This window comes from Macaca thibetana, chromosome 9 (genome assembly GCF_024542745.1).
Source record: "Macaca thibetana thibetana isolate TM-01 chromosome 9, ASM2454274v1, whole genome shotgun sequence".
In the NCBI taxonomy this organism is placed as follows: Eukaryota; Metazoa; Chordata; class Mammalia; order Primates; family Cercopithecidae; genus Macaca; species Macaca thibetana.
The window spans coordinates 28,014,288-28,033,523 of NC_065586.1; positions in this window are offsets into that span (position 1 = coordinate 28,014,288).

Below are 19,236 nucleotides of genomic sequence, written 5' to 3' on the forward strand. Positions count from 1 at the left end.
CTTGCATTTATAACATCCCTTTCTAGTGGGTACTACCATGAGTCTTGGACCACTTCTGGGAGAAATGGAGGCTTTCCCACATTGTTTGTGTTCGTGAGGCTTTTCTCCATATTCCCCAGCACATTCATATTGTTTGTGTTCAGAGTGAGCTCATGTAACTATGAAGGAATGAATGATGTACAAAGACTTTTCCACACACCCTAGCTTTGCACGGTTTTACTCCAGTACGAGTTTTTTCTTTTCTTTCTTTTTTCTTTTATTTATTTATTTATTTTTTGACAGAGTCTCGCTCTGTCACCCAGGCTGGAGTGCAGTGGCGCGATCTCGGCTCACTGCAAGCTCTGCCTCCCGGGTTTACGCCATTCTCCTGCCTCCGCCTCCGGAGTAGCTGGGACTACAGGCGCCCGCCACCGCGCCCGGCTAATTTTTTGTATTTTTAGTAGAGACGGGGTTTCACCGTGTTAGCCAGGATGGTCTCCATCTCCTGACCTCATGATCCACCCGCCTCGACCTCCCAAAGTGCTGGGATTACAGGCGTGAGCCAACGCACCCGGCCTCCAGTACGAATTTTCTTGTTCAGATGACAATCTGCTTTCTAGCTGAGGGTTTCTCCACATTGACTCCTTCTTTACATCCACAGAGTCTCTCCACCATATGATTTCTTAGCTTTCTCCCAAGATTTTGGGACAGATTTTCAATGTCCTGGTCTTCCCATTTGATTACTACAAAGGCCAGTTACAACTAATGCCTTTGTAGGCTTCCAGCATTGCATTTCTGTAGACATTCTTCCAGGAAGGTCCCAGCAAAGCCCACTCCTCGTGGGTGAAGTTCACAGCCACATTCTCAAAGCCCACTGAGTCCATTTCCAGCTTCCTGGTGTCCTGGCGTCCTCTATATGATTCAGGCAGCCACAGCAGGTCCCACACAACAGAAGTTGCAGTATCAGGGCCACCAGCGGCCTCCCAGAGGAACTGAAATCCCCTAATCTTATTTATAATCTTAAATGCAAAAATCATAAATAAGTTATTAGAAAATTGAATCCTATAATACATAATATATTATGATTAAAAAGTTCCATCCAGGCATGAAATAATAGTCCAAATTTTAAATGAATTAATTTTTTAAATGAATTTATGTAACTATGAAACAATATTAATAAACTAAAAGAAAAAATTTATATAACCAACTCAAAAGTGCTAAAGAAGGATTGATTGATTGATTGATTGATTGATTTTTTTTTTTTTTTTTTTTTTTTTTTTGTTTGAGACGGAGTCTCACTCTGTCGCCCAGGCTGGAGTGCAGTGGCGTGATCTCTGCTCACTGCAAGCTCCGCCTCCCGGGTTCACGCCATTCTCCTGCCTCAGCCTCCCGAGTAGCTGGGACTACAGGTGCCTGCCACCACGCCCAGCTAATTTTTTGTATTTTTAGTAGAGACGGGGTTTCACTGTGTTAACCAGGATGGTCTGGATCTCCTGATCTCGTGATCCGCCCGCCTCGACCTCCCAAAGTGCTGGGATTACAGGCATGAGCCACTGCGCCCGGCCAAGAAGGATTTAATAAAATTCAACATTTTATTCGAATTACAAACAACTCGTAAGTTAAAACTTTAGTAGCTCATAGTAGACATTTTTTTAAAACTCTGCCCAGCACTCATTCACTCCTCTGTTGGGTTTTTAGGGAACCACCATGAGGTACACTGTATTTTGGGGCTCCCAATGAACCCCACCTCCCATACTCACACCTTTGTGTGTTTCTCTCACATTTACTCTGAACTTGGCCATGTGACCAGTTTGGGCCAAATTAATTTTTAAAAAACTTTAATTTTAGGTTCAGGGGTAATTGTACAGGTTTGTTATATTGATAAACTCATGTCACGAGGGATTATTGTACAAATTATTTCATGACCCAGGTACTAAGACTAGTACTCAATAGGTACTTTTTCTGATCCTCTCCCCCTGGCACCCTTCACCCTCAAGTAGACCCCCTCATCTGTTGTTTCCCTCACTGTATCCATGTGTTCTCATCATTTAGCTCCTACTTACAAGTGAGAACATGTGATATTTGTTTCTGTTTCTGTGTTAGTTTGCTAAGGATAAGGCTCTGCAGTTCCATCCATATTCCTGCAAAGGACATGATCTTGTTCTTTTTTTATGGCTGCATAGTATTCCACGGTGTACATGTGTCACATTTTCTTATCCAGTCTATCATTGATGAGCATTTGTGTTTATTTCATTTCTTTGCTATTGTAAATAGTGCTGCAATGAACATGTGCTTGCATGTGTCTTTATGATAGAATGATTTATATTCCTTTGGGTATAGACCCAGTAATGGGATTGCTGGGTCAAATGGTAGTTCTGTCTTCAGCCCTTTTAGGAATTGCCGTACTGCTTTCCACAATGGTTGAACCAATTTATGCTCCCAAAACAGTATATAAGTGTTCCCTTTTCTCACAACCTTGCCAGCATCTGTCATTTTTTGACTTTTAATAACAGCCATTCTGACTGGTGTAAGACGGTACCTCACTGTGGTTTTGATTTGTATTTCTCTAATAATCAGTGACTTTCTTTCATATGCTTGTTGGCTGCACATATGTCTTCTTTTGAAAAGTGTTCATGCCTTTGCTCACTTTTTAGTGAGGTGATTTGCTTTTTTCCTGTAAATTTGTTTAAGTTCCATGTAGATGCTGGATATTAGGCCTTTGTCAGATATAGTCGGCAAAAATTTTCTCCCATTCTGTAGGTTATCTGTTCACTCTGTTGATAGTTTATTTTGCCGTGCAGAAGCTCTTTAGTTTAATTAGATCCCATTTGTCAATTTTTGCTTTCCTTGCAATTGCTCTTGGTGTCTTCATCATGAAATATTTGCCCTTTCCTATGTCCAGAATGGTACTGCCTAGGTTGTCTTCCAGGGTTTTTATAGTATTGGGTTTTACATTTAAGTCTTTTATCCATCTTGAGTTGATTTTTGTATATGGTGTATAGAAGGAGGCCAGTTTCAATCTTCTACATATGGATAGCCAGTTATCCCAGAACCATTTATTTAATAGGGAGTTTTTTCCCTATCGCTTGTTTTTGTCAGCTTTGTTGAAGATCAGATGGTTGTATGTGTTTGATCTTATTCCAGGTCTCTCTATTCTGTTCCATTGGTCTATGTGTCTGTTTTTGTACCAGAACCATGCTGTTCTGGTTAATGTAGCCCTGTAGTATAGTTTGAAGCCAGGTAGCATGATGCCTGCTGCTTTGTTCTTTTGCTTAGGATTGCCTTGGCTATTTGGGCTCCTTTTTGGTTCCATATGAATTTTAAAATCATTTTTTCCAGTTCTGTGAAAACTGTCATTAGTAATTTGATAGGAATAGCAGGCAGTATGATCATTTTAACAATATTGATTCTTCCTAACCATGAGCATGAAATGTTTTTCCATTTGTGTCACCTCTGTTTTCTTTGAGCAGTGTTTCATAATTCTCATTGTAGAAATCTTTCGCCTTCCTGGTTAGCTATATTCCCGGTATTTTCTTCTTTCTGTGGCAATTATTAATGGGATTGGGTTCCTGATTAGGCTCTTGGCTTGGCTGTTGTTGGTGTATAGGAATGCCAGTGATTTTTGTACACTAATTTTGTATTCTGAAATTTTGCTGAAGTTGCTTAAAAGCTCAAGGAGCTTTTGGTAAGACTATGGGGTTTTCTAGATATAGAATCATGTAGTCTGCAAAGAGGGATAGTTTCACTTCCCTCTCTTTCTTTTTGGATGCCCTTTATTTCTTTCTCCCACCTGTTTGCTCCAGCCAGGACTTCCAACACTATGTTGAATAGGAGTGATAAAAGAGGGCATCCTTGCCTTGTGCCAGTTTTCAAGGGGAATGCTTCCAGCTTTTGCCAACTAAATATGATTTTGGCTGCAGGTTTGTCATAGATGGCTCTTATTATTTTGAGGTATGTTCCTTCAATACCTCGTTTGTTGAGAGTTTTTAATATGAAGGGATGTTGAATTTTATCCAAAGCCTTTTCTGCATCTATTAAGATAATCATGTGGTTTTTGTCTTTAGTTCTGTTGATGTGATGAATCATGTTTATTGATTTGCATATGTTGAACCAGCCTTGCATACCAGGGATAAATCCTACTTGATCATGGTAGACTAGCTTTCTGGTGTGCTGCTGGATTCTATTTGCTAGTATTTTGTTGAGAATTTTTGTATTAATGTTCATCAAGGATATTGGCCTGAAGTTTATGTTTTTTGTTGTATCTCTGCCAGGTTTTGGTATCAGGATGATGCTGGTTCATAGAATGAGTTGAGGAGGAGTCCCTCCTCTTCACAAATTGATATTATTAAATGTTGCAAAGCAGAGGCTTCATAAGCACTTGCATATTGGTGATTGTTCTCTAAGAATGCCCATTCTTGGAACCTAGCTGACATGTTCTGAGGAAGTCCAAGCTATCACATGGAGAGATCCACATCAAAGAAAAATGAGGGTTTCAGCTGACAGCCTCATCTAAAACCCAGGTGGAGACCAACTGTCAGCCATGGGAGTGAAGCAATTCTGGACCTTCCAACCACCAAGTCTAGCTCTCCAGCCAATACCATGTGACACAGAAGATCTTCCCACACCCTGTCAGTCTACAAATCATGAACAACAACAAATGATTGTTTTAAGCCACAAAATGTGGTGGTAGTTTGATATACCATGGCAGAGAACTGAAACACTTTCAACATAAACATTGTCAGTCCCATAGTTCGGGTTGGGTCAGTGGTATTCCAGCCAATTAAAAGAAGAGTTGGCAAACATTTTCTATAGTGAACACAAGATAGTAAATAGTTTAAGCTTTTTGATCTCTGTTTGATCTCTGTTCAACTACTCAGCTCTGCCATTAAAACACAAAAGAAGCTATAGACAAAACACAATTGAATTGTACGGTGCTTTCCAATAAAACTTTATTTACAAAAACAGGCAGCAAACTTGATTTGACCAATAGGCTATAGCTGCCAACCCTTCATTAAGTGTATCACGTTACTTGGCTGTAGGGTTTGGTTCATACAAACCCACTGTGGAAGTGAGAGGAAGAACAGAATCCTGTATGAGTTATAGATTGTGGTATAAGCCAATAATAGTGTCATTAGCTAAGAAAGGAATGATGACAACGGAGTAGACTTGGCGGAAGGGCTGAGAATTAAGAGTATGATTTTGGCTTCATTAAGGTTGAGATGTCTCTGAGATATCCAAATGGATATAGGAGTATGCATTTGAATACTCTAGAAAGAAGTTTGGTAAACATAAATGTAGAAGTTGTCAGCAAATAAATTGTATTTGAAGCCATTGAACTGGGTAGAAAGGAGGGCTGAGGACTGAGCTCCAAGCTCACCAGGACTTTCCACATACAGAGACAAAAATGAGGGAGAGAAGTAAGTGGTATAGTTTGGATGTCTGTCCCCTCCAAATCTCATGCTGAAATGCAATCCCCAATGCTGGGGGTGGGGTCTGGTGGTGGTGACTGGGTCATAGGGCGGATCCTTCATGAATGGCTTAGCACCATCCCCTTGGTGATGAGTGGGTTCTCACTCAGTTCACACAATATCTGGTTGTTTAAAAGAGTCTAGGACCTCTCTTTTTTCTCTCTTACTCCCTCTCTTGCTCCTACTCTTGCCATGTGATGCGCCCACTCCCGCTTTGCCTTCCACCATGAGTAAATGCTTCCTGAGGCCTCCCCAGAAGCAGAACAGTTGCCGGCGCCATGCCTGCACAGCCTACAGAACCATGAGCATATTAAACCTCTTTTCTTTATAAATTACCCAGGCTCTGATATGTCTTCATAGCAGCACAAGAACAGACCAACACAGCAAGTAAAGAAAACTAAAAAGGAGTGGCCAATGAAGAGGGAATCAGGTCAAAAGAGCATGATGGCCCCGATGCCACACAGAGAGAAGGATTGAAGGAAAGATGGTTAAGTGGATAATAATAGTTAATGCTCTGAGATGAGGACAGTGAATTACCAAGTGGACTTGGCACAATCAAGGTCTCTGATAACTTCAACATGAGGAGTTTTAGTGGTGTGGGGTGGGTACAGGGAACAAAATCACATATGGCATAAGAGTGGCATAAATTGGCATAAGAGCAATGATGGGCTAAGGAGTAGAAACAAGCAGTATGGGCATGTTTTTTCAGGGAGCCACAAGAGGTGTTTTGTTTAAGTGTGACATTATGCCAAGTGTTGCTAGGACTCTGGAATCCATATGGTCATACAATTTGGAAGGAAAATAAAGAATTGTAGAAAATGGAAGAATTTTTTTAAATAGGAAATTTTCCTAAGAACTGGCAGCAGAAGTTTCCTATTAGTATGTAGGAAGGAAAATATTCAAATGAAATTCCAGAACTCTCACTAATATCTACCAGAAATCCAGAACAATATCATTTTAATGACAAAATAGAAACATTAAAATTAGGATCAAATCAAGAATGTCGAGAAACACTGCTGTTATTCCACATTGTATTAGAGTACCAGCCAATGCAGTAGATGCAAACAATAAGATAAGACGTAATATTTGAAAGAGAGACTTTCATTATTTATATGCTGTAAAATCAGTGGTATGATGATACATGATAAACAACCGGTCCAGAGTGTAGTTCACAGTATGAATATTGGTTGATGGTTTTGTTTATATATGAACAACTTAAAATGAAAGTGAAACAACTTGCCCAAACTTCACTTGTTGGTCAATGATATGAGCAACTTCTTGGTTAAATTGAAAAATAGTTTTCAAATACTTTAAGAGTATTTATTTCCTCAATTTTTTGTGTTATTCACAATGTAATGACTACAGGTATGACACCTTCACAAGTTTAATCTTGGTGTTGTCTGTTTTGGGTCATCCTAACAAAATATCTGAGGCTGGGCAATTTATAAAGAGGTTTGGCCAGGTGTGATGACCCATACCCATAATCCCAGCACTTTGAGAGGCCAAAGCAGGTGGATTGCCTGAGCCCCAGAGTTCAAGACCAGCCTGGTCAACATATTGAAATCCTGTCTCTACAAAAAAAAAGTTACAAAAAATTCGCTGGATGTGGTGGCACACACCTGTAGTTCCAGCTACTTGGGAGGCTGAGGTGGGAGGATCGCTTGAGCCCAGGAGGTGGAGGTTGCAGTGAGCCAAGATCATGCCACTGCACTCCAGTCTGGGGAACAGAAAAAGGAAAGGAAAGGAAAGGAAAGGAGAGGAGAGGAGAGGAGAGGAGAGGAGAGGAGAGGAGAGGAGAGGAGAGGAGAGGAAAGGAAAGGAAGAAAGAAAGAGAGAGAGGAAGGAAGGTAGGAAGGAAGGAAGGAGGGAGAAAGAAAGAAAAAAGAAGAAGAAAGAGAGAAAGAAAAGAGGAGAATGAGAGAAAGAGAGAAAGAGAGAAAGAGAGAAAGAAAGAAAGAAAGAAAGAAAGAAAGAAAGAAAGAAAGAAAGAAAGAAAGAAAGAAAAAAAAAAAAAGAAAGAAAGAGAGAGAGAGAGAGAAAGGAAGGAAGGAAGGAAGGAAGGAAGGAAGGAAGGAAGGAAGGAAGGAAGGAAGGAAGGAAGGAAGGAAGGAAGGAAGGAAGGAAAGGAAGGAGGGAAAGAGAGGAGAAAAGAGGTTTATTTAGCTCACACAGTTCTGCAGGTTGGGAAGTTCAAGGGCATAGGCCCTGGTTTCTGGCAAGGGCTTTTGTGCTGCATCATAACATGGTGGAGAATGTCAAAGAGGAAGTGAACATGTGTGAAGAGAGACAAAAATCTGAAAGACATCCTGGCTTTATAACAACCCACTCTCTTGGGAACTACTCTGTTCCCTGCAGAACTAATCCAGTCTCATTGGAGTGAGGACTTAATACTGTGAGAATGGCACAAAGACATTAATGAGGAACCCATCCCCATGACCCCTGACACCACCACATTGGGGATTAAATTTCACCACGAGTTTTTGTGGGAACAAACTCAAACCATGTCCAAACCATGGCAATTTCCATTATTAACATTTTCTCCATTACATTATTAAGTCTAGACAGTTAACAAAACAATAAACCAAGACCTAAATGGTAACATTTGCTGGTTTCTGTAGTGTAACTACAGCACTCCTGTGATGGTTGCTTTCAAGCTACCAGAGGAACATCACTGAACATGGAGTTGGAAGAAACACAATAGCATACTGTCATAAAGAATTTCCATTATATAGAAACAAAAGAAATAACCTCAAGAGCATAGATAATAGTAAAATGTGAGAAAACAATTAGGACACAATAAGTTTTGAGCATTTATTACCTTAGTCTTTTATATAATCTGTTTAATTGTAAGTTTACATAATTTTATTCTTTTTTTTACAATTTTTGCTTATTTTAAATTATTATTGGCACTGTAATGTGTTTTTTAGTTTATTTCCATAATTTAATTATTAATAATGGCTATGCTTAACAATCACCTCACAAAATTTCTGAAGACATAATAATCAAGTCTCATAAATTTGCATAAGCCAGCTCTGTGGCATCATATAGTTGTGTATCCAGAAAATCAAAGAGAATCAAGTGAAAAACTAAAGAACTAACAGAACATTCAACTAAGTTGGTTGGATACAAGACCAACATAATTATAAAATGTAGAAACATCGATTCACAATAGTAACAAGAACAAGAAAATAGTTAAGAAAAATCCTAATACATAAAGCATAAGGCAGACATTAAAAAGAAATATAAAATTTTATTGATTCACATTTTAAAAGACACAAATACATGAAAAGATATTTCATGTTCCTGCATAGGAGTAATATTATAAACATGTAAATTCTCCCTCAAAGGAATCTATATGGTTTCTCCCTCAAAGGAATCTACATGGTCAATGCAATCTCAATCAAAATTCTAATAGAATTTAATTTGGATATTGGCAAACTGATTCTGAAGTTTGCTGGAAGAGACCATTCCTATGAATAAGTCTGTGAAAAGGTTTGATCTCCTAGATACAGGAACATTCCCCAAAACATTGGTAATTAAAATAGTGAGATTGTGGTGCAGGAATAATCAAGTATACTGATGAGACAGAGGAAGAGTTCAAAATGTTTCATTTGTTACAGCAATGTTATACTACATGTGAAAAGAGTCAATTCACATCATTTGGAAAAGCAGGGAGTGCTCAAAAAATCATGTTAGGAGGATTGGCTTTCATATGGAATCAGCAATCCAATGACCATCACTCACTAAAAATCCAACTATGTATACATCTGATGTGTGTTCTTTTCTCTACCTACCCTATAATTTAATACAAATTTTAAAACTGCTGCTATTTCACACCAAACAAACATGAAAACTCAGGTACCTAAAAGAAGTAAACTAAAATGACTTTAAGAAAACACAGGAAGTTATTTTTGTAATTTTGGCATGGTGAAAGATTTCACCATGGTGAAAATCTGGAAGCAATGAAGAAAAATAATGGGCAGATTCTCTTTTTTTTTTTTTGAGACTGAGTCTCGCTCTGTTGCCAGGCTGGAGGGTAGTGGTGCAATCCCGGCTCACTGCAACCTCCGCCTCCTGGGTTCAAGCAATTCTTGTGCCTCAGCTTCCTGAGTAGCTGGGACTATAGGTGCACGCCACCATGCCCTGCTAATTTTTGTATTTTTAGTAGAAACAGGGTTTCACCAAGTTGGCCAGGATGGTCTCAATCTCTTGACCTCATGATCGGCCCGCCTTGGCCTCCCAAAGTGCTGAGATTACAGGCGTGAGCCACCACACCCGGCCAACGGGCAGATTCTTAAAAATTTACAACCTTTGTATGGCAAGAGGCTTCATAACTCAAGGTAAAAAATAAGTTACAGATGGGGAAGAAATATTGCTGTAAATATAGCAGTCCAAAAATATGGATTAACAAAATATCAACAGCTCTTATAAATCAATAAGAAAAAGATAATCAATCCAATTAAAAGAAAAATCTAAGTCATCCCTGTCCAATAGAAATATCATGTGAGCTACATATGTAATTTTAAATTTTTTATTAGTCACATTAAAATTATTTAAAGCAGTATTTTTATTATATTGACATGTAATCAATGTAAGAATATTAATGAGATATTAAGATAGCCAATGTAAAAATATTAATGAGACCTTTTGTTTAGACCAAGTCTTTGAAATTTCTGTGTATCTTACACCGACAGCACAACCCAATTTAGGCTGTCCACCTTTCAAGTGGTCAGTGTCCACATTCGGCTGGTGATTATCAAATTAGACAGCACAGGTCTAAGCAATTCACAAAATAAACATGAGTGGCCAGTAGACTAAACTATTTCCTCATTAAGGAAATGCAAATGAAAGAAACAAGATGCCACATTTCACCTAATCACATTGAACAACACTGAAAAAATGAAAATTTTATTTAAAACTTGCCTTATCTACAGAGAAGTATGTTATAGGATTGCTTGTATAGCAAAAAGAAGCCTAGGTCACATAGTAAGATTTTGCTTCTACAAAAAATTTAGAAACTAAGCAGATGTGGTGGCATACAACTGTAGTCCCAAGCTACTTGGGAGGCTGAGGGAGGAGGATCGCCTGAGCCCAGGAGGTCAAGGTTGCAGCAAGTCGTGACTGTGTCCCTTCACTCCAACCTAGGTGATAGAGTGACACCTTGTCTCAAAAAATATAAAATAAACAGCAAAAAGGAAAGAAGAAAATGAAGAAAAAGTGGGGGAAGGGAAAGAAATAGCTCAAGTAGCAGACTGAGTTAGGCAGGTTAGGGTGCACTCCTGCAATGGAACCTACTCGGTGATTTTAATAAATTATTTGAACTATGGATATTGACATAAAAAGCTCTCAAAAAAAAAGTAGAAAAACCAACTTGTGGGACATTTTATGTAATATGATTAACATAACATACAATATTTTCATGTTCATATATACATAGATTCCTAAATGCATGGAAAGGTGATCTGAAAGGCTGTAAACCAAAGTATTAATAGTCCTCTAGGGTGGCAGGGGGTGTGGTGGATAGGTCTGTTGACCGTGTGAGTAGGAGTTTTCATTTTACAGTGTATAAATTTTTGCATTAGCACATATTACATTTGCAATTGGAAGAAGTTTTAAATATGGGAGGCTCAATAAGCCACAGTTGAGAATTCAGAGTTCTGTGGCATCCATTTTTTATGGAGCCGGCCCCCTCAGTTGTTCCATTTCTGAGAAATATGCTGAGGCCATCCTAGCAAAGGATCACTTAGAATTCCGGGTTTTTTGGGGGGTTTTTTGTTTGTTTGTTTTTTGTTTTTTGTTTTTTTGGTTTTTTTTTTTTTGAGACAGAGTCTCGCTCTGTCGCAGAGGCTGGAGTGCAGTGGTGTGACCTTGGCTCACTGCAAGCTCCGCCTCCCGGGTTCACGCCATTCTCCTGCCTCAGCCTCCCAAGTAGCTGGGACTACAGGCACCCGCCACCACACCAGCTAATTTTTCATATTTTTAGTAGAGACGGGGTTTCACCATGTTAGCCAGGATGGTCTTGATCTCCTGACCTTGCGATCCACCCGCCTCGGCCTCCAAAAGTGCTGGGATTACAGGCTTGAGCCACTGCGGCCGGCCTAGAATTCCTATTTTTGACAATTGTTGCAAATGAGGACCAATAGTTATTATTTATGATAATTCCAATTAAGCAGCTCAGCATCGAAGGTATTTCATGCAAACTAAATTTTCTATGTTATTCAACAAACTTTTCCTGAACTGTATATATAGACACTGATAGAATATTAAGATTTAAAAAATGGAAGTACTCATCCTACCTTGTGTATTGTTTTACAGAGCAGAAAAGTAAACTACTTGGGTTTTCCTATCAGCAGAGTGGTACCGAAGTATACATTTTTCAACAATCCCAATTGTTAAGAAAAGGTAAGATTGAATTGGCACGTGCTTTTGTCCTTCACTCTCCTCCATTTCTTTGATTCTTTGAATAAAGGCACATCTCCGAAGAGAGGACAGAAGCCACAGCTAAAGATAGTACTGAAACCCCCAAAACATCACCAGACAACCTACAACAAAACAAAGCTACATATATCAGAACTCATTGCCGGAGAAGAGAGAAAACACCACCTCAACAGTCTCCGTAGTATCTCCAAAGGGGAAGGTCAGAGAAGAACATAGGATTTTGAATTTAGACTCAAGTGGTTTAAGGTGGATCTTTAGAGACAGGGTACCAATTGGGATCAGGCCAAGTTCAGGACATAATAGCTTAGAAGAGGTGCACGTAGCAAGGTGATGGTCTTGAAGTAAGTCTTGGTAAGTAAACTGTTGTTTTAAGTGAGTTGTTTGCCCAGGTGAATAGACTGCTGCTTCAAATATAGCGATGTGCAGAAATTTCCTGCAGAAAACAGTGAAGTTACTTACTGGTTACAGTCTTTTCTTGGGGCAACAACTAAGCCATGCTGAATTGGGTATTTACATACTTACTCTTTAGCCTTAAATTCTGCCTCTCTCTCTCCCCCTTTTTTTTTTTTAAACTCCAGAAGTTGACACAGGTGTTCTCAGTTCTTAATCCTAATAGTTGTACTGTTGATGTAACTGGTTGCAGTTTTTAAGAGTAAGCAAGAGACGGCCGGGCGCGGTGGCTCAAGCCTGTAATCCCAGCACTTTGGGAGGCCGAGGCGGGTGGATCACGAGGTCAGGAGATCGAGACTATCCTGGCTAACATGGTGAAACCCCGTCTCTACTAAAAATACAAAAAACTAGCCGGGCGTGGTGGCGGGCGCCTGTAGTCTCAGCTACTTGGGAGGCTGAGGCGGGAGAATGGCGTGAACCCGGGAGGCGGAGCTTGCAGTGAGCCGAGATCACGCCACTGCACTCCAGCCTGGGAGACACAGCGAGACTCCGTCTCAAAAAAAAAAAAAAAAAAAAAAAAAAAAAAAAAAAAAAAAAAAAAAAAAAAAAAGAGTAAGCAAGAGACTAGATGGACTCTGAGTCCATTAAAACTTCCTTAACAGCTCAACAGGGTGGGCATGGTGGCTCATGCCTATAATCCCAACACTTTGGGAGGCTGAGGCAGGTGGATCACTTGAGGTCAGGAGTTCAAGACCATCCTGACCAATGTGGTGAAACCCCATCTCTACTAAAAAAATACAAAAACTAGCTGGGGGTGGTGGTGCGCACCACTGGAGGCTGAGGCAGGAGAATTGCTTGAACCTGGCAGGCAGAGGTTACAGTGAACCGAGATCACGCCACTGCCCTCTAGCCTGGCCGACAGAGAAAGACTTGGTCTCAAAATAAATAAACAAAAATAACAAAAATAAATTAAAAAAAATTTAAAGACCCAGCTCAACAGACTCTGAACTGCTCACCTCCAGATTTCTTGTAAGTGAGGGGGGAAAAAATTGGTTAAGCTTAGGTAACTAGGTTTGTGTTACAGGCAGCAAAATTCAATTCAATCAACAGACCTTGAAAAGGAAGAAATATCACATGTTAAGAAGCTCCAGGCTCTTAAAGGATTTTCTGGAGAAAGAGAAGTGAACATTGGCCAAAGCTAAAAGACATCCTAAACCATGCTAAGAAGATTACGTTTTCTCTGGGGTGCAATGGAGAACCTCTTAAGAATTAGCCAAAAAAGCTACATGATCAGATTTGCGTTTTCCAAAACCCTATGGGCATTTTGGAAAATAGATTAGAGAAAGGCAAGATTAGCATCAAGAAGACCCCTAAGAAGGATGCTGCAACAACCTAAAATTAATGCTAAGAATCTGAACCATGAGGATTGCTCTAAGGAGTCATTCATTCATTCCTCCTTTCCATAAATATTTCTTAAATGTCTATTACTTGCTAGGCACTATGCTCAGCACTGGAGAGTCAATAGTAAACAGGCCAGACAGTCCCCACGGGTTTACAGTGGAACACACGTTCAGTTCCTACTGTATGCCAAAGGCTTTATGTTCATTATGTCAATTATCTTCTAACTGTGTATGTGTGTACGTAGGGGAGTACTAATATCGTTTCCCTTTACAGATGAAAAACTTGCTGGGTGCGGTGGCTCACGCCTGTAATCCCAGCACTTTGGGAGGCCAAGGCAGGTGAATCATGAGGTCAGGAGATCAAGACCATCCTGGCTAACACGGTGAAACCCCGTCTCTACTAATAATACAAAAAAATTAGCCAGGCGTGGTGGCAGGCACCTGTGGTCCCAGCTACTTGGGAGGCTGAGGCAGGAGAATGGCGTGAACCCAGGAGACGGAGCTTGCAGTAAGCCGAGATCGTGCCACTGCACTCCAGCCTGGGCAACAGAGCGAGACTCCATCTCAAAAAAAAAAAAAAAAAAAAGAAAAAATTGAAGCAGGGTACGGTGGAAAAGCTGAACACAATGGTGTGCACCTGTGGTCCCAGCTACACAGTGGGCTGAATCAGGAGGATTGCATGAGCCCAGGAGTTTGAATCCAGCCTGGGCACCATAGTGAGACCCTGTCTCTTGAAAAAAAGAAAAGAAAAGAAAGAAATACAAAAACCTGAGGACATCAAAGAAGTGTATGAATTAGAGAGGTATTAAGGAGGCTAATTTTCTTTCTTCTAACAGCATGTTGCTCTGTGATCATACAGGCTTTTTATTCTCCCTCTTTCCGTGTGCTGCTTTATGTCGTATTGTTAATCTGCTAGCTTCCTCTGGGAAACGTCTTTCTTTTTCCTTTTTTCTTTTTTCTTTTTTTTTTTTTTTTTGGAGACAGGGTCTTCCTCTCTTACCCAGGCTGGAGCACAGTGGTGCCATCACAGCTCACTGCAGCCTCAACTTTCTGGCTTCTGGTGGTCCTCCTGCCTCAGCTTCCCCAGTAGCTGGGGCCACAGGACTGTCCCACCACGCCTGGCTAATTTTTAAAAAATATATATTTGTAGAGATGGGGTCTCCCTACGTTTCCCAGACTGGTCTTGAACTCCTGGGTTCAAGTGATCCTTTCACCTCAGCCTCCCAAAGTGCTAGGGTTACAGGCATGAGCCACTGCACCTGGCCCATTTCTCCTGAATTATTGAACCACATTCTTCAGTAGGGTATGTATTCCTTCTTCTGATTACCCAATTCTCCGTTTCTTTCTTAGCCTACTCCATTCATGGTCTCCATTCTGCTATTAGACCTTGTCCTAGCAAAGCTCCTTCTATGATCCCTTCCATATCCAAAAGGCCCACCTTCTGATATTCATTTATAAGCATAGAAAAATACCTAATATAGAGTACTGCATTAGTCTGTTCTCACACTGCTAATAAAGACATACCTAAGATGGGTAATTTATAAAGGAAAGAGGTTTAATGGACTCACAGTTCCACATGGCTGGGGAGGCCTCACAATCATGGTGGAAGGCAAAGGAGGAGCAAAGTCACATCTTGCATGGTGGCAGGCAAGAGAGAGAGCATGTGCAGGGCAACTCCCCTTTATAAAACCACCAGATCTCGTGAGACTTATTCACTATCACGAGAACAGAATGGGAGAGATCCACCTCCACGATTGAATTATCTCCAACTGGGTCCCTCCCATGACACATGGGAACTATGAGAACTACAAGTCAAGATGAGATTTGGATGGGGACACAGCTAAACCATATCAAGTACAAAAGAGAATGAAATGTACTTAGCTTTTTGCCTCTCACACATGACTTACCTGGTGAGGCTTATTATACTTCAGGCACACATGTCTACCTTCTGTTCCCTGAACCTCCCTAGTCCTTCCCATCCTAAGGTCTTCAGCCTTGCTACTGCCCTCTACCTGGCCCTCTCTTCCTCCAGATTGGCACCTGCTGAGTTCCTTCTTGATATTCAGTTTGGGGCTTAAATATTAACTCTGGAGAGACCTTTCCTGACCACTCAATCTAAAATGATCCTGAATCTCTTCCTATCACACCCTTCTGCCACGTCTGCATTTTTTTTTTTTTTCCATCACGGTACATATCACCGTTGGATATTTCCTCACTTATGTGTTTGTTCATTACCTCCAGTAGAAGATAAGCTGCATGTGCAGTCACTTAGCAAATGTGTGTTGAATGAATGGCAGGGCAGCCCTGCTACCGACCTAGGCTAGAAAGCTTTACTGTGTATGCACCTCTGTCAAAAGGACATTTCCAACTAGTGATTCCTACAGCACTTTCCCTGCCTGGCATTCAGCAAGCACTGAGGAGCTTCAGTTCAAAGCCCACCCCGGGGCATACCCACTCCAGCTTTTGTCCTCAAACGCTTACATCTTTTTCACCAAAGCAATTCTAAAGCTGGAGTTTAGTATAATGAGATCTTCTTGCCATGGGTGAGCAGTCTAGATTGTTGCAGTCTTAAATTATTTTTGGTTGTTGTTGTTTTAAGACAGAGTCTCACTTTGTCGTGCAGGCTGGAGTGCAGTGGTACAGTCTTGGTTCGCTGTACCCTCTGCCTCCTGGGTTCAAGAGATTCTCCTGCCTCACGCTCCCGAGTAGCTGGGACTACAGGCATAGGCCACCACACCTGGCTAAATTTTTTTGTATTTTTAGTAGAGACAAGGTTTGGCCATGTTGGCCAAGCTGGTCTCAAACTCCTAACCTCAGGTGATCCACCCACTTCGACCTCCGTAAGTGCTGGGATTACAGGAGTAAGCCATGGCAACCAGCCCACCCTTAAATTCTTTGTCTCTATAGGGATAATAAATTTTGAAATCATCACACAGAAAAGGGACAGCAGGTAACAGAATGGAAGCAAAACAGAGACCAAGAATTTCAAAGAATCAGGAAGTAGGAGGTAGAAACAGAAAGCAGACATGTGAGACTCCTGAGAATTCCCCAGAGAGGTGAGGCAAGAGCAGGGATTGGGGAACACTGCACTTCCTAGTGTCAGATGGACGAGGGACTCAACCCAGTTCTGCTTTCACATTATAGGATGGAGAAATTGAATGGTAAATATTGAAATCCTTCTGCAGGATGACTATGATTATTATATATGTATATATTACATATTATATAGGTATATATTACATATGTATCCAGGTAGCTACCATCTGTATTACTTAAATACCAATAATTGATCTGTAGCACAAGTTGGACCTCTTTTTTAAACCTTAAGCTATATTTCCAACAGCCTCTTGTGAATCTCTGTATCTATTTTATCTCTATCATGAGCATTTCTCTTTTGGGATTTTCTGTCTACTCAGTATCTGAATGTTGGTCTTACCCTGGGGAAATCTTTCTTTTCGTGAGTCTTTGGAGGAGATAGACTTCTACCTCCCACTTCAGAAACGAAAGAATCAGAGAGGATCGGGGGACGTCTGTTCCACCTCACAAGTAGGATGTGGGTGTGTTACTTGTGGTTCTTCATAGTCAAACCCATGACCATGAGTGAGTGACCCAGGAATGAAGAGTCAGCTGGGCTTCTGCTCATTTTTCAAGCCTCATTGTGAGCCTCTTCATCAATTCTGTCAGCTACTCACAACGTTCCAATCAAGCCCTTTTCTGCTTAACATAGTCAGAAATGGTTTCAGTTGTGTCCAAATAAGCACCCTCACTGATATCTGTCTATCTATTGAGTCTGTCTCATAAATACATCTTAAACCTGTGTCCATGGGCCAGGTATGGTGGCTCATGCTTGTAATCCCAAGATTTTGGGAGGTGGAGGTGCCAGGATCGCTTGAATCCAGGAGTTCAAGACCAGCCGGGGCAACATAGTGAGACTCCATCTCTACAAAAAATAAATTAGCCAGGTGTAGTGGTGTGTACCTGTAGTCCCAGCTAATCAGGAGACTGAGGCAGGAGGATTGCTTGAACTCAGGATTTTTAGGCTGAACTACTGCATTCCAGCCTGAGCCACAGAGTAAGACCCTATCTCTTAAAAAAAAAAAAAAAAGAGAGACTGAAAGAAAAAAAAAGAACACATGTTGACTTCTGCCTATGTGCCAGGCATGTTCTGGTTGTTATGCTTGTATCGTCTATCTGTTCTTTCAGAGAGATTAGAGTTTGTTGTTGTTGTTTGAGACGGAGTCTCGCTCTGTCGCCCAGGCTGGAGTGCGGTGGCGCGATCTCGGCTCACTGCGAGCTCCGCCTCCCGGGTTCCCGCCATTCTCCTGCCTTAGCCTCCTGAGTAGCTGGAACTACAGGCGCCCGCCACCAAGCCTGGTTAATTTTTTGTATTTTTAGTAGAGACGGGGTTTCACCGTGTTAGCCAGGATGGTCTCAATCTCCTGACCTCGTCATTCGCTCGCCTCCGCCTCCCAAAGTGCTGGGATTACAGGCGTGAGTCACCGCGCGGGGCCCCAGGGAGACGTATTATTTTTAAAAATATCGGCCGGGCGCGGTGGCTCATGCCTGTAATCCCAGCACTTTGGGAGGCGGAGGCGGGCGAATGACGAGGTCAGGAGATGGAGACCATCCTGGCTAACACGGTGAAACCCCGTCTCTACTAAAAATACAAAACTTAGCCGGGCGAGGTGGCGGCACCTGTAGTCCCAGGTACTCGGGAGGCTGAGGCAGGAGAGTGGAGTGAACCCGGGAGGCGGAGCTCTCAGTGAGCTGAGATTCGGCCACTGCACTCCAGCCTGGGCGACAGAGCGAGACTCCGTCTCAAAAAAAAAAAAAAAAAAAAATCTACGGACTCTCTAAATTCCAGGTAAAGCAGACCAGAGGAATGACATACTCCCATTTCTGTCTAGCACAATTTTTCAGGTACACCTTCCCTTACCTTCCCTTCCCTTCCCTGACCCTATATCTGTTCATTCTCTTACTCGGCTGAGGGAACTCTGCAGTATCACTTCAACTACACAACTACATAATTGTTCCTGCCATTTCACATCTCAGTGATAATAAGAGGACTGTCTTTGACCTTGGCTTGCCCACTGGTGATGGGACAGAAATCCCCAACAGCATTCCTCTTTTCACCGAGAGATCTTTAGGTAATAGATTGTCAGTTGACCAACTCCAGTTCCTCCCCTTCAATGCCTGCACTGTGGGCCTCGTGCAACTGCCTCTTGGAATCATCCCAAAGATCTTATGATTAAGATTTCTGCAACCAGGCCAGGCATGGTGGCTCACGCTTGTAATCCCAGCACTTCGGGAGGCAGAGGCGGGCAGATCACTTGAAGTCAGGAATTCAAGACCAGCTTGGCCAACATCGCAAAGCCCGGTCTCGACTAAAAACACAAAAATCAACTGGGCGTGGTGGCAACCACTGTAATCCCAACCACTCAGGAGGCTGAGGCAGGAGAATCGCTTGAACCCAGAAGGCAGAGGTTGCAGTGAGCCGAGATTGGACCACTATACTCCAGCCTGGGCGTCAGAGCCAGACACTGCCTCAAAAAGAAAAAAAG